Here is a 12,500-nt window from a genome sequence, read left to right as displayed (position 1 = left end):
TGTCTCGATGTGGCTGATGGAGGTGGGTTTTTTTTCTGTGGAAGATAGGAGTGTGGGTTGTGGGAAGCGAAGTTGCTGGTGGGATTTTGTGTGAGTGGTGCAGTTGATGGGCCGCTTTTGTGTGAGGTTGGAAGTAGTATTGTCAAGGCGAGTTTCCGTTCTCGGAAGCGAAGTTGATGGGCCGATTGGGTGTGAGTGGTGTTAATGTGTGCTATTTGCAGTGTATGAATTGCCAGGCTGGCCAAGGCGTTGCTTCTGGGAATTGCTGGGGACTGGGCTGTTTAGAAAGGCCGGTGGCGGGCGCTCCGTTCCCGACTCCCGTGTCCGATTAGGGTGGGGGACGGCTCGTTGGAAAGCCCCGACGCTGGCGCAGATTATATTGCCGGACTGGCCCCTGGCGAGTTGGGCAAAGTGTCGCAGTCCGGCAGCGGGTAACAGGCCAGCGGGTAACAGGCAGCTTATCGGTGATAACTTCGGGAAGGAAAGTCCGATCCGGTCGGGGTCAACTGCTACTGAACGGGGTGGTGGGGCCGCACAGACCAGTAGCGGGCTTGTGTAGCTGCCTCTTGGCCCGGCCGAGGTACAGCCGTTGGCTGGAGACCGCTTTCCGACTGGTGAGCGGGTGCCGCGGGGACCCACCTTGACGCGCCGGCTGTCCGAGCAAGCCAGGGGCAAGGGGCATCCAGTGGTACCAGAACGGAGTCGGTCCGGCACCGGGAAGTCGGGTGCCCGTCGCTCCGAATCGAGCCCGGGGTTTTCGTGCGTGTAACTGGGCGGGCGTTTGGACCCGGTTGTCCGGGAGCGGGTCCCCAACGGCGGGAGATTGCCTGGGTTTGGCCGGCCGGCAGTCGAACGCCTCTGGCTCCGAACTCCCGTGTCCGATTTCGGTCTGGGAGGGCTCGTTGGAAAGCCCCGACGCTGGCGCACAATATATTATCGGACTGGACCCCGGCAAGTTCGGGGAAGTGTCGCAGTCCCGTTCCGGCTGCCGCCCCGTCGGTCAGCGGCAGCTTATCGGGGATAACTTCGGGACGGAAAGTCCGATCCGGTCGGGGTGAACTGCGACTGAACGGGGTGGCGGGGCCGCACAGACCAGTAGCGGGCTTGTGTAGCTGCCTCTTGGCCCGGCCGAGGTACAGCCGTTGGCTGGAGACCGCTTTCCGACTGCTGAGCCGGTGCCGCGGGGATCCACCTTGACGCGCCGGCTGTACTAGCAAGCCAGGGGCAAGGGGCATCCAGTGGTACCGGAACGGAGTCGGTCCGACACCGGGAAGCCGGGTGCCCGTCTCTCCGAATCGAGCCCGGTGTTTTCGTGCGTGTAACTGGGCGGGCGTTTGGACCCGGTTGTCCGGGAGCGTGTCCGCAACGGCGGGAGGTTGCCTGAGTTTGGCCGGCCGGCAGTCGAACGCCTTTCGCTCCGGAATCCCGTGTCCGATTTCGGTCAGGGAGGGCTCGTTGGAAAGCCCCGGCGCTCGCGCACACTATATTGTCGGACTGGATCCCGGCAAGTTCGGGAAAGTGTCGCCGACCCGTACCGGCTGCCGCCCCGTCGGTCAGCGGCAGCTTATCGGGGATAACTTCGGGAAGGAAAGTCCGATCCGGGCGGGGTCAACTGCCACTGAACGGGGTGGCGGGCCCGCACAGACCAGTACCTGGCTTGTGTAGCTGCCCCTTTCCCCGGCCGAGGTGCAGCTGTTGGCTGGAGACCGCTTTCCGACTGCTGAGCCGGAGTCGCGGGGGCGCACCTTGACGCACCGGCTGTCCTAGCAAGCCAGGGGCAAGGGGCATCCAGTGGTACCGGAAGGGTGTCGGTCCGACACCGGGAAGCCGGGTGCCCGTCGCTCCGAATCGAGCCCGGTGTTTTCGTGCGTGTAACGGGGCGGCCGTTTGGACCCGGGTGTCCGGGAGCGGGTCCGCAACGGCGGGAGGTTGCCTGAGTTTGGCCGGCCGGCAGTCGAACGCCTTTCGCTCCGGACTCCCTTGTCCGATTTCGGCCAGGGAGGGCTCGTTGGAAAGCCCCGGCGTTGGCGCACACTATATTATCGGACTGGATCCCGGCAAGGTCGGGAAAGTGTCGCCGACCCGTACCGGCTGCCGCCCCGTCGGTCAGCGGCAGCGTATCGGGGACAACTTCGGGAAGGAAAGTCCGATCCGGGCGGGGTCAACTGCCACCGAACGGAGTGGCGGGCCCGCACAGAGCAGTACCTGTCTTGTGTAGCTGCCCCTTTCCCCGGCCGAGGTACAGCCGTTGGCTGGAGACCGCTTTCCGACTGCTGAGCCGGAGCCGCGGGGGCCCACCTTGAGGCGCCGGCTGTCCTAGCAAGCCAGGGGCAAGGGGCATCCAGTGGTATCGGAACGGAGTCGGTCCGACACCGGGAGGCCGGGTGCCCGTCGCTCCGAATCGAGCCCGGTGTTTTCGTGCGTGTAACAAGGCGGGCGTTTGGACACGGTTGTCCGGGAGCGGGTCCGCATCGGCGGGAGGTTGCCTGAGTTTGGCCGGCCGGCAGTCGAACGCCTTTGCCTCCGGACTTCCGTGTCCGATTTCGGTCAGGGAGGGCTCGTTGGACGGCCCCGGCACTGGCGCACACTATATTATCGGCCTGGACCCCGGCAAGTTCGGGAAAGTGTCGGCGACCCGTACCGGCTGCCGCCCCGTCGGTCAGCGGCAGCTTATCGGGGATAACTTCGGGAAGGAAAGTCCGATCCGGTCGGGGTCAACTGCAACTGAACGGGGTGGCGGGGCCGCACAGACCAGTAGCTGGCTTGTGTAGCTGCCCCTTTCCCCGGCCGAGGTACAGCCGTTGGCTGGAGACCGCTTTCCGACTGCTGAGCCGGAGCCGCGGGGGCCCACCTTGACGCGCCGGCTGTCCTAGCAAGCCAGGGGCAAGGGGCATCCAGTGGTACCGGAACGGAGTCGGTCCGACACCGGGAAGCCGGGTGCCCGTCGCTCCGAATCGAGCCCGGTGTTTTCGTGCGTGTAACAGGGCGGGCGTTTGGACCCGGTTGTCCGGGAGCGGTTCCGCAACGGCGGGAGGTTGCCTGAGTTTGGCCGGCCGGCGGTCGAACGCCTTTGGCTCCGGACTCCCGTGTCCGATTTCGGTCAGGGAGGGCTCGTTGGAAAGCCCCGGCGCTGGCGCACACTATATTATCGGCCTGGACCCCGGCAAGTTCGGGAAAGTGTCGCAGTCCCGTAGCGGCTGCCGCCCCGTCGGTCAGCGGCAGCTTATCGGGGATAACTTCGGGACGGAAAGTCCGATCCGGTTGGGGTGAACTGCTACTGAACGGGATGGGGGGGCCGCACAGACCAGTAGCGGGCTTGTGCAGCTGCCGCTTGGCCCGGCCGAGGTACAGCCGTTGGCTGGAGACCGCTTTCCGACTGCTGAGCCGGAGCCGCGGGGGCCCACCTTGACGCGCCGGCGGTCCTAGCAAGCCAGGGGCAAGAGGCATCCAGTGGTACCGGAACGGAGTCGGTCCGACACCGGGAAGCCGGGTGCCCGTCGCTCCGAATCGAGCCCGGTGTTTTCGTGCGTGTAACAGGGCGGGCGTTTGGACCCGGTTGTCCGGGAGCGGGTCCGCAACGGCGGGAGGTTGCCTGAGTTTGGCCGGCCGGCAGTCGAACGCCTTTGGCTCCGGACTCCCGTGTCCGATTTCGGTCAGGGAGGGCTCGTTGGAAAGCCCCGGCGCTGGCGCACACTATATTATCGGACTGGATCCCGGCAAGTTCGGGAAAGTGTCGGCGACCCGTACCGGCTGCCGCCCCGTCGGTCAGCGGCAGCTTATCGGGGATAACTTCGGGAAGGAAAGTCCGATCCGGTCGGGGTCAACTGCCACTGAACGGGGTGGCGGGGCCGCACAGACCAGTAGCGGGCTTGTGTAGCTGCCCCTTTCCCCGGCCGAGGTACAGCCGTTGGCTGGAGACCGCTTTCCGACTGCTGAGCCGGAGCCGCGGGGGCCCACCTTGACGCGCCGGCTGTCCTAGCAAGCCAGGGGCAAGGGGCATCCAAGGGTACCGGAACGGAGTCGGTCCGACACCGGGAAGCCGGGTGCCCGTCGCTCCGAATCGAGCCCGGTGTTTTCGTGCGTGTAACGAGGCGGGCGTTTGGACCCGGTTGTCCTGGAGCGGGTCCGCAACGGCGGGGGATTGCCTGTGTTTGGCCGGCCGGCAGTCGAACGCCTATCGCTCTGGACTCCCGTGTCCGATTTCGGTCAGGGAGGGCTCGTTGGAAAGCCCCGGCGCTGGCGCACACTATATTATCGGCCTGGACCCCGGCAAGTTCGGCAAAGTGTCGCCATCCCGCAGCGGCTGACGGGCCGCCGGTGAGCGGCAGCTTATCGGGCATAACTTCGGGAGGGAAAGTCCGATCCGGTCCGGATCAACGGCAGCCGAACGGGGTGGCGGGCCCGCACAGACCAGTGCCTGGCTTGTGTAGCTGCCCCTTTCCCCGGCCGAGGTACAGCCGTTGGCTGGAGACCACTTTCCGACCACTGAGACGGCGGGGCGGGGGGCGGCCTGCACGCGCCGGCTGCCAGAGCAAGCCAGGGGCAAGGGGCATCCAACGGTATCTGAACGGAGTCGGTCCGACACCGGGAAGCCGGGTGCCCGTCGCTCCGAATCGAGCCTGGGGTGTACGTGTGTTTAACAAGGCGGGCGTTTGGACCCGGTTGCCCGGCACCAGTCGAACGCCTGTCGCTCCCGACTCCCGTGTCCGATTTCGTTCGGGGATGGCTCGTTGGAAAGCCCCGGCTCCGGCGCACACTATATTGCCGAAGTGGCCCCGGGCGAGTTCGGGAAAGTGTCGCCGTCCCGCAGCGGCTGACGGGCCGTCGGTCAGCGGCAGCGTATCGGGGATAACGTCGGGAAGGAAAGTCCGATCCGGTCGGGGACAACGGCAGCTGAACGGGGTGGCGGGGCCGCACAGAGCAGTACCTCGCTTGTGTAGCTGCCTCTTTCCGCGGCCGAGGTACAGCCGTTGGCTGGAGACCGCTTTCCGACCACTGAGACGGCGGGGCAGGGGGCGGCCTGCACGCGCCGGCTGCCAGAGCAAGCCAGGGGCAAGGGGCATCCAACGGTATCTGAACGGAGTCGGTCCGACACCGAGAAGCCGGGTGCCCGTCGCTCCGAAGCGAGACCGGGGTTTTTCGTGTGTAACGTGGCGGGCCTTTGGACCCGGTTGGCCGGGCGGCAGTGGAACACACACAGACACTCGCATACACTGAGAGAGACAGAGAGAAGATAGAGATACACAGAGTGAGAAAGACAAAGTCAACTCAGTAACTGAAATGTGAAAACTGACAACTGGGAAACCAAAAGTCAGAGTGGCAAATGATGAACCAAGGTGGCAAATGATTAACTGAAAACTTGTCATTCACATTTGGGACGGAATTCACGATGGGAATGTATTCGGCCGCCTTACCGGGGCTTGGGGGTGCTGCTTTCCCGCTTGTGGAACCGAGTTGGGGTCGTCAAATGGCCTGGTGCATTGTTTGAAACACTGGTTAATGAGTTGTCAAGGTAGGAAATCATAGAACATAAGAGCAGCTCATTAACTGAAATTTTGAACATCGACAACTGGTTAACCAAAAGCCAGAGCGACAAATGATTAACCAAGGAGGCAACTCATTAACTGAATTTCGAACATCGACAACTGGGTAACCAAAAGACACAGGGACAAATGAGTAACCAAAGGGCCAACTCATTAACTGAAATTTCAAAGAGGCAACTCATTAACTGAAATTTTGAACATCGACAACTGGTTAACCAAAAGCCAGAGCGACAAATGAGTAACCAAGGAGGCAACTCATTAACTGAATTTCGAACATCGACAACTGGATAACCAAAAGACACAGGGACAAATGAGTAACCAAAGGGCCAACTCATTAACTGAAATTTCAAAGAGGCAACTCATTAACTGAAATTTTGAACATCGACAACTGGTTAACCAAAAGCCAGAGCGACAAATGATTAACCAAGGAGGCAACTCATTAACTGAATTTCGAACATCGACAACTGGCTAACCAAATGTCAGAGCGACAAATGATTAACCAAGGAGGCAACTCATTAACTGAATTTCGAACATCGACAACTGGTTAACCAAGAGTCAGAGCGACAAATGATTAACCAAGGAGGCAACTCATTAACTGAATTTCGAACATCGACAACTGGGTAACCAAAAGACACAGGGACAAATGAGTAACCAAAGGGCCAACTCATTAACTGAAATTTCAAAGAGGCTACTCATTAACTGAAATTTGAACATCGACAACTGGGTAACCAAATGTCAGAGCGACAAATGATTAACCAAGCAGGCAACTGATTAACTGAAAACTTGTCATTCACATTTGGGACGGAATTCACGATGGGAATGTATTCGGCCCCCTTACCGGGCCTTGGGGTGCTGCTTTCCCGCTTGTGGAACCGAGTTGGGGTCGTCAAATGGCCTGGTGCATTGTTTGAAACACTGGTTAATGAGTTGTCAAGGTCGGAAATCATAGAACATAAGAGCAGCTCATTAACTGAAATTTTGAACATCGACAACTGGTTAACCAAAAGCCAGAGCGACAAATGATTAACCAAGGAGGCAACTCATTAACTGAATTTCGAACATCGACAACTGGTTAACCAAAAGACACAGGGACAAATGAGTAACCAAAGGGCCAACTCATTAACTGAAATTTCAAAGAGGCAACTAATTAACTGTAATTTTGAACATCGACAACTGGTTAACCAAAAGCCAGAGCGACAAATGAGTAACCAAGGAGGCAACTCATTAACTGAATTTCGAACATCGACAACTGGTTAACCAAATGTCAGAGCGACAAATGATTAACCAAGGAGGCAACTCAGTAACTGAATTTCGAACATCGACAACTGGTTAACCAAGAGTCAGGGCGACAAATGATTAACCAAGGAGGCAACTCATTAACTGAATTTCGAACATCGACAACTGGGTAACCAAAAGACACAGGGACAAATGAGTAACCAAAGGGCCAACTCATTAACTGAAATTTCAAAGAGGCAACTCATTAACTGAAATTTTGAACATCGACAACTGGTTAACCAAAAGCCAGAGCGACAAATGATTAACCAAGGAGGCAACTCATTAACTGAATTTCGAACATCGACAACTGGTTAACCAAATGTCAGAGCGACAAATGATTAACCAAGGAGGCAACTCATTAACTGAATTTCGAACATCGACAACTGGTTAACCAAGAGTCAGGGCGACAAATGATTAACCAAGGAGGCAACTCAATAACTGAATTTCGAACATCGACAACTGGGTAACCAAAAGACACAGGGACAAATGAGTAACCAAAGGGCCAACTCATTAACTGAAATTTCAAAGAGGCAACTCATTAACTGAAATTTTGAACATCGACAACTGGTTAACCAAATGTCAGAGCGACAAATGAGTAACCAAGCAGGCAACTGATTAACTGAAAACTTGTCATTCACATTTGGGACGGAATTCACGATGGGAATGTATTCGGCCCCCTTACCGGGCCTTGGGGTGCTGCTTTCCCGCTTGTGGAACCGAGTTGGGGTCGTCAAATGGCCTGGTGCATTGTTTGAAACACTGGTTAATGAGTTGTCAAGGTCGGAAATCATAGAACATAAGAGCAGCTCATTAACTGAAATTTTGAACATCGACAACTGGTTAACCAAAAGCCAGAGCGACAAATGATTAACCAAGGAGGCAACTCATTAACTGAATTTCGAACATCGACAACTGGCTAACCAAAAGACACAGGGACAAATGAGTAACCAAAGGGCCAACTCATTAACTGAAATTTCAAAGAGGCAACTCATTAACTGAAATTTTGAACATCGACAACTAGTTAACCAAAAGCCAGAGCGACAAATGATTAACCAAGGAGGCAACTCATTAACTGAATTTCGAACATCGAAAACTGGCTAACCAAATGTCAGAGCGACAAATGATTAACCAAGGAGGCAACTCAGTAACTGAATTTCGAACATCGACAACTGGTTAACCAAGAGTCAGAGCGACAAATGATTAACCAAGGAGGCAACTCATTAACTGAATTTCGAACATCGACAACTGGGTAACCAAAAGACACAGGGACAAATGAGTAACCAAAGGGCCAACTCATTAACTGAAATTTCAAAGAGGCTACTCATTAACTGAAATTTGAACATCGACAACTGGTTAACCAAATGTCAGAGCGACAAATGAGTAACCAAGCAGGCAACTGATTAACTGAAAACTTGTCATTCACATTTGGGACGGAATTCACGATGGGAATGTATTCGGCCCCCTTACCGGGCCTTGGGGTGCTGCTTTCCCGCTTGTGGAACCGAGTTGGGGTCGTCAAATGGCCTGGTGCATTGTTTGAAACACTGGTTAATGAGTTGTCAAGGTCGGAAATCATAGAACATAAGAGCAGCTCATTAACTGAAATTTTGAACATCGACAACTGGTTAACCAAAAGCCAGAGCGACAAATGATTAACCAAGGAGGCAACTCATTAACTGAATTTCGAACATCGACAACTGGTTAACCAAATGTCAGAGCGACAAATGATTAACCAAGGAGGCAACTCAGTAACTGAATTTCGAACATCGACAACTGGTTAACCAAGAGTCAGGGCGACAAATGATTAACCAAGGAGGCAACTCATTAACTGAATTTCGAACATCGACAACTGGGTAACCAAAAGACACAGGGACAAATGAGTAACCAAAGGGCCAACTCATTAACTGAAATTTCAAAGAGGCTACTCATTAACTGAAATTTGAACATCGACAACTGGTTAACCAAATGTCAGAGCGACAAATGAGTAACCAAGCAGGCAACTGATTAACTGAAAACTTGTCATTCACATTAGGGACGGAATTCACGATGGGAATGTATTCGGCCCCCTTACCGGGCCTTGGGGTGCTGCTTTCCCGCTTGTGGAACCGAGTTGGGGTCGTCAAATGGCCTGGTGCATTGTTTGAAACACTGGTTAATGAGTTGTCAAGGTCGGAAATCATAGAACATAAGAGCAGCTCATTAACTGAATTTCGAACATCGACAACTGGTTAACCAAATGTCAGAGCGACAAATGATTAACCAAGGAGGCAACTCATTAACTGAATTTCGAACATCGACAACTGGGTAACCAAAAGACACAGGGACAAATGAGTAACCAAAGGGCCAACTCATTAACTGAAATTTCAAAGAGGCAACTCATTAACTGAAATTTTGAACATCGACAACTGGTTAACCAAAAGCCAGAGCGACAAATGATTAACCAAGGAGGCAACTCAGTAACTGAATTTCGAACATCGACAACTGGTTAACCAAATGTCAGAGCGACAAATGATTAACCAAGGAGGCAACTCATTAACTGAATTTCGAACATCGACAACTGGGTAACCAAAAGACACAGGGACAAATGAGTAACCAAAGGGCCAACTCATTAACTGAAATTTCAAAGAGGCAACTCATTAACTGAAATTTTGAACATCGACAACTGGTTAACCAAATGTCAGAGCGACAAATGAGTAACCAAGCAGGCAACTGATTAACTGAAAACTTGTCATTCACATTTGGGACGGAATTCACGATGGGAATGTATTCGGCCCCCTTACCGGGCCTTGGGGTGCTGCTTTCCCGCTTGTGGAACCGAGTTGGGGTCGTCAAATGGCCTGGTGCATTGTTTGAAACACTGGTTAATGAGTTGTCAAGGTAGGAAATCATAGAACATAAGAGCAGCTCATTAACTGAAATTTTGAACATCGACAACTGGTTAACCAAAAGCCAGAGCGACAAATGATTAACCAAGGAGGCAACTCATTAACTGAATTTCGAACATCGACAACTGGTTAACCAAAAGACACAGGGACAAATGAGTAACCAAAGGGCCAACTCATTAACTGAAATTTCAAAGAGGCAACTCATTAACTGAAATTTTGAACATCGACAACTGGTTAACCAAAAGCCAGAGCGACAAATGATTAACCAAGGAGGCAACTCAGTAACTGAATTTCGAACATCGACAACTGGTTAACCAAGAGTCAGAGCGACAAATGATTAACCAAGGAGGCAACTCATTAACTGAATTTCGAACATCGACAACTGGGTAACCAAAAGACACAGGGACAAATGAGTAACCAAAGGGCCAACTCATTAACTGAAATTTCAAAGAGGCTACTCATTAACTGAAATTTGAACATCGACAACTGGTTAACCAAATGTCAGAGCGACAAATGAGTAACCAAGCAGGCAACTGATTAACTGAAAACTTGTCATTCACATTTGGGACGGAATTCACGATGGGAATGTATTCGGCCCCCTTACCGGGCCTTGGGGTGCTGCTTTCCCGCTTGTGGAACCGAGTTGGGGTCGTCAAATGGCCTGGTGCATTGTTTGAAACACTGGTTAATGAGTTGTCAAGGTAGGAAATCATAGAACATAAGAGCAGCTCATTAACTGAAATTTTGAACATCGACAACTGGTTAACCAAGAGTCAGAGCGACAAATGATTAACCAAGGAGGCAACTCATTAACTGAATTTCGAACATCGACAACTGGTTAACCAAAAGACACAGGGACAAATGAGTAACCAAAGGGCCAACTCATTAACTGAAATTTCAAAGAGGCAACTCATTAACTGTAATTTTGAACATCGACAACTGGTTAACCAAAAGCCAGAGCGACAAATGAGTAACCAAGGAGGCAACTCATTAACTGAATTTCGAACATCGACAACTGGTTAACCAAAAGACACAGGGACAAATGAGTAACCAAAGGGCCAACTCATTAACTGAAATTTCAAAGAGGCAACTCATTAACTGAATTTCGAACATCGACAACTGGTTAACCAAATGTCAGAGCGACAAATGATTAACCAAGCAGGCAACTGATGAACTGAAATTTTAAAATTGACAACTGGATAACCAAAAGTGGGAACTCATGCTTCGGACGGGCTTACATACGGCAGGCTGACGCCCGGCAGAGGCCCGGGCTTCGCCTCCCTTGCGTAAGCGACCGTCTCCGAATCGATTAAAGGCGTAAAATCGGAGTTCAGAGCGGGAAAATTTTTTCCCGAAAACGGCCGGAAAAAAAAAAATGTCTCCTTTTCCGCCGAGCAGGGTGGCATTCGAACGGGCACGGGAAGCCGCGTCTAACGGTGTAAAAACGGCTTGGCTCCGACGCGGGAGTGCGGAGATATGGCCGTTCAAAGTTGTACTGGAAGTCCGGAAGGAGAAAAATTTGACTGCCTGTAGCCGAAAAAAGTTCCAGCGGTCGGTCACAAAAGTCAAATCCGTCCCGCTGATTTGACACTTGTCATTTCTGGCAGGGGGGATTGGCGGGGTACCTGGAGAATGGTAGGAGGTGGTTTTTCGAGACTTTATCTGTTTTCCAGATTACTGTCTAGGGCCTCCAGGTCTGCAGAGACCGACCCGGGCTGCCGTCCAACCGACTTTTAACCCTTTTTGGGTGGAAATTTATTTCCATTTTTAACCAATTTTCGGGTTTTTGGTCGGGCTTAAAAACGGCAGCCTGACGCCCGGCAGAGGCCGGGGCTTCGGCTCCCTTGCGTAAGGGACCGTATACGAAACGATTAAAGCCGAAAAATCCGAGTTCAGAGCGGGAATTTTTTTTCCCGAAATCGGCCGAAAAATAAAAAAATTCTCCTTTTCCGCCGAGCAGGGCGGCATTCGAACGGGCACGGGAAGCCGCGTCTAACGGTGTAAAAACGGCTTGGCTCCGACGCGGGAGTGCGGAGATATGGCCGTTCAAAGTTGTACTGGAAGTCCGGAAGGAGAAAAATTTGACTGCCTGTAGCCGAAAAAAGTTCCAGCGGTCGGTCACAAAAGTCAAATCCGTCCCGCTGATTTGACACTTGTCATTTCTGGCAGGGGGGATTGGCGGGGTACCTGGAGAATGGTAGGAGGTGGTTTCTCGAGACTTTGTCTGTTTTCCAGATTACTGTCTAGGGCCTCCAGGTCTGCAGAGACCGACCAGGGCTGCCGTCCAACCGACTTTTAACCCTTTTTGGGTGGAAATTTATTTCCATTTTTAACCAATTTTCGGGTTTTTGGTCGGGCTTAAAAAACGGCAGCCTGACGCCTGGCAGAGGCCGGGGCTTCGGCTCCCCTTGCGTAAGGGACCGTATTCGACCCGATTAAGCCCCGAAAATGGATCCAAATGTCGGCCGACCAAGTAAGCTTGCTGGGGAGAGAGACTAAGTGCCGGGCTGGGCACCTCATTAACCAGTGAAAAGTTTTGGCTGCTGGAGAGACTAAGTCCCAGCCTGGGCACATCATTAACCATAAATGAAAAAGGCGAGGCCGAGTCTGGTGCATGGCTAACTGATTAACCAAATTGGCAAGGCCCGGGCTGAAAGTGAATGAGCGACCCGTGGCCAGGGGGCTGGAATGCGGGAGAGAATCCAACCCCCAAAATATGGAAGTCCGATGAGAAAATATTCGGCCGCCTTTTGCGGGCCTCGGGTGTTGCTTCCCGGCCTGGGAAAGTGAGTTGCTC

This window comes from Somniosus microcephalus, unplaced genomic scaffold, assembly GCF_052327205.1.
Source record: "Somniosus microcephalus isolate GS21.2 unplaced genomic scaffold, FLI_Smic_1.0 scaffold1667, whole genome shotgun sequence".
Lineage (NCBI taxonomy): Eukaryota > Metazoa > Chordata > Chondrichthyes > Squaliformes > Somniosidae > Somniosus > Somniosus microcephalus.
This window is presented reverse-complemented; position numbering follows the sequence as displayed.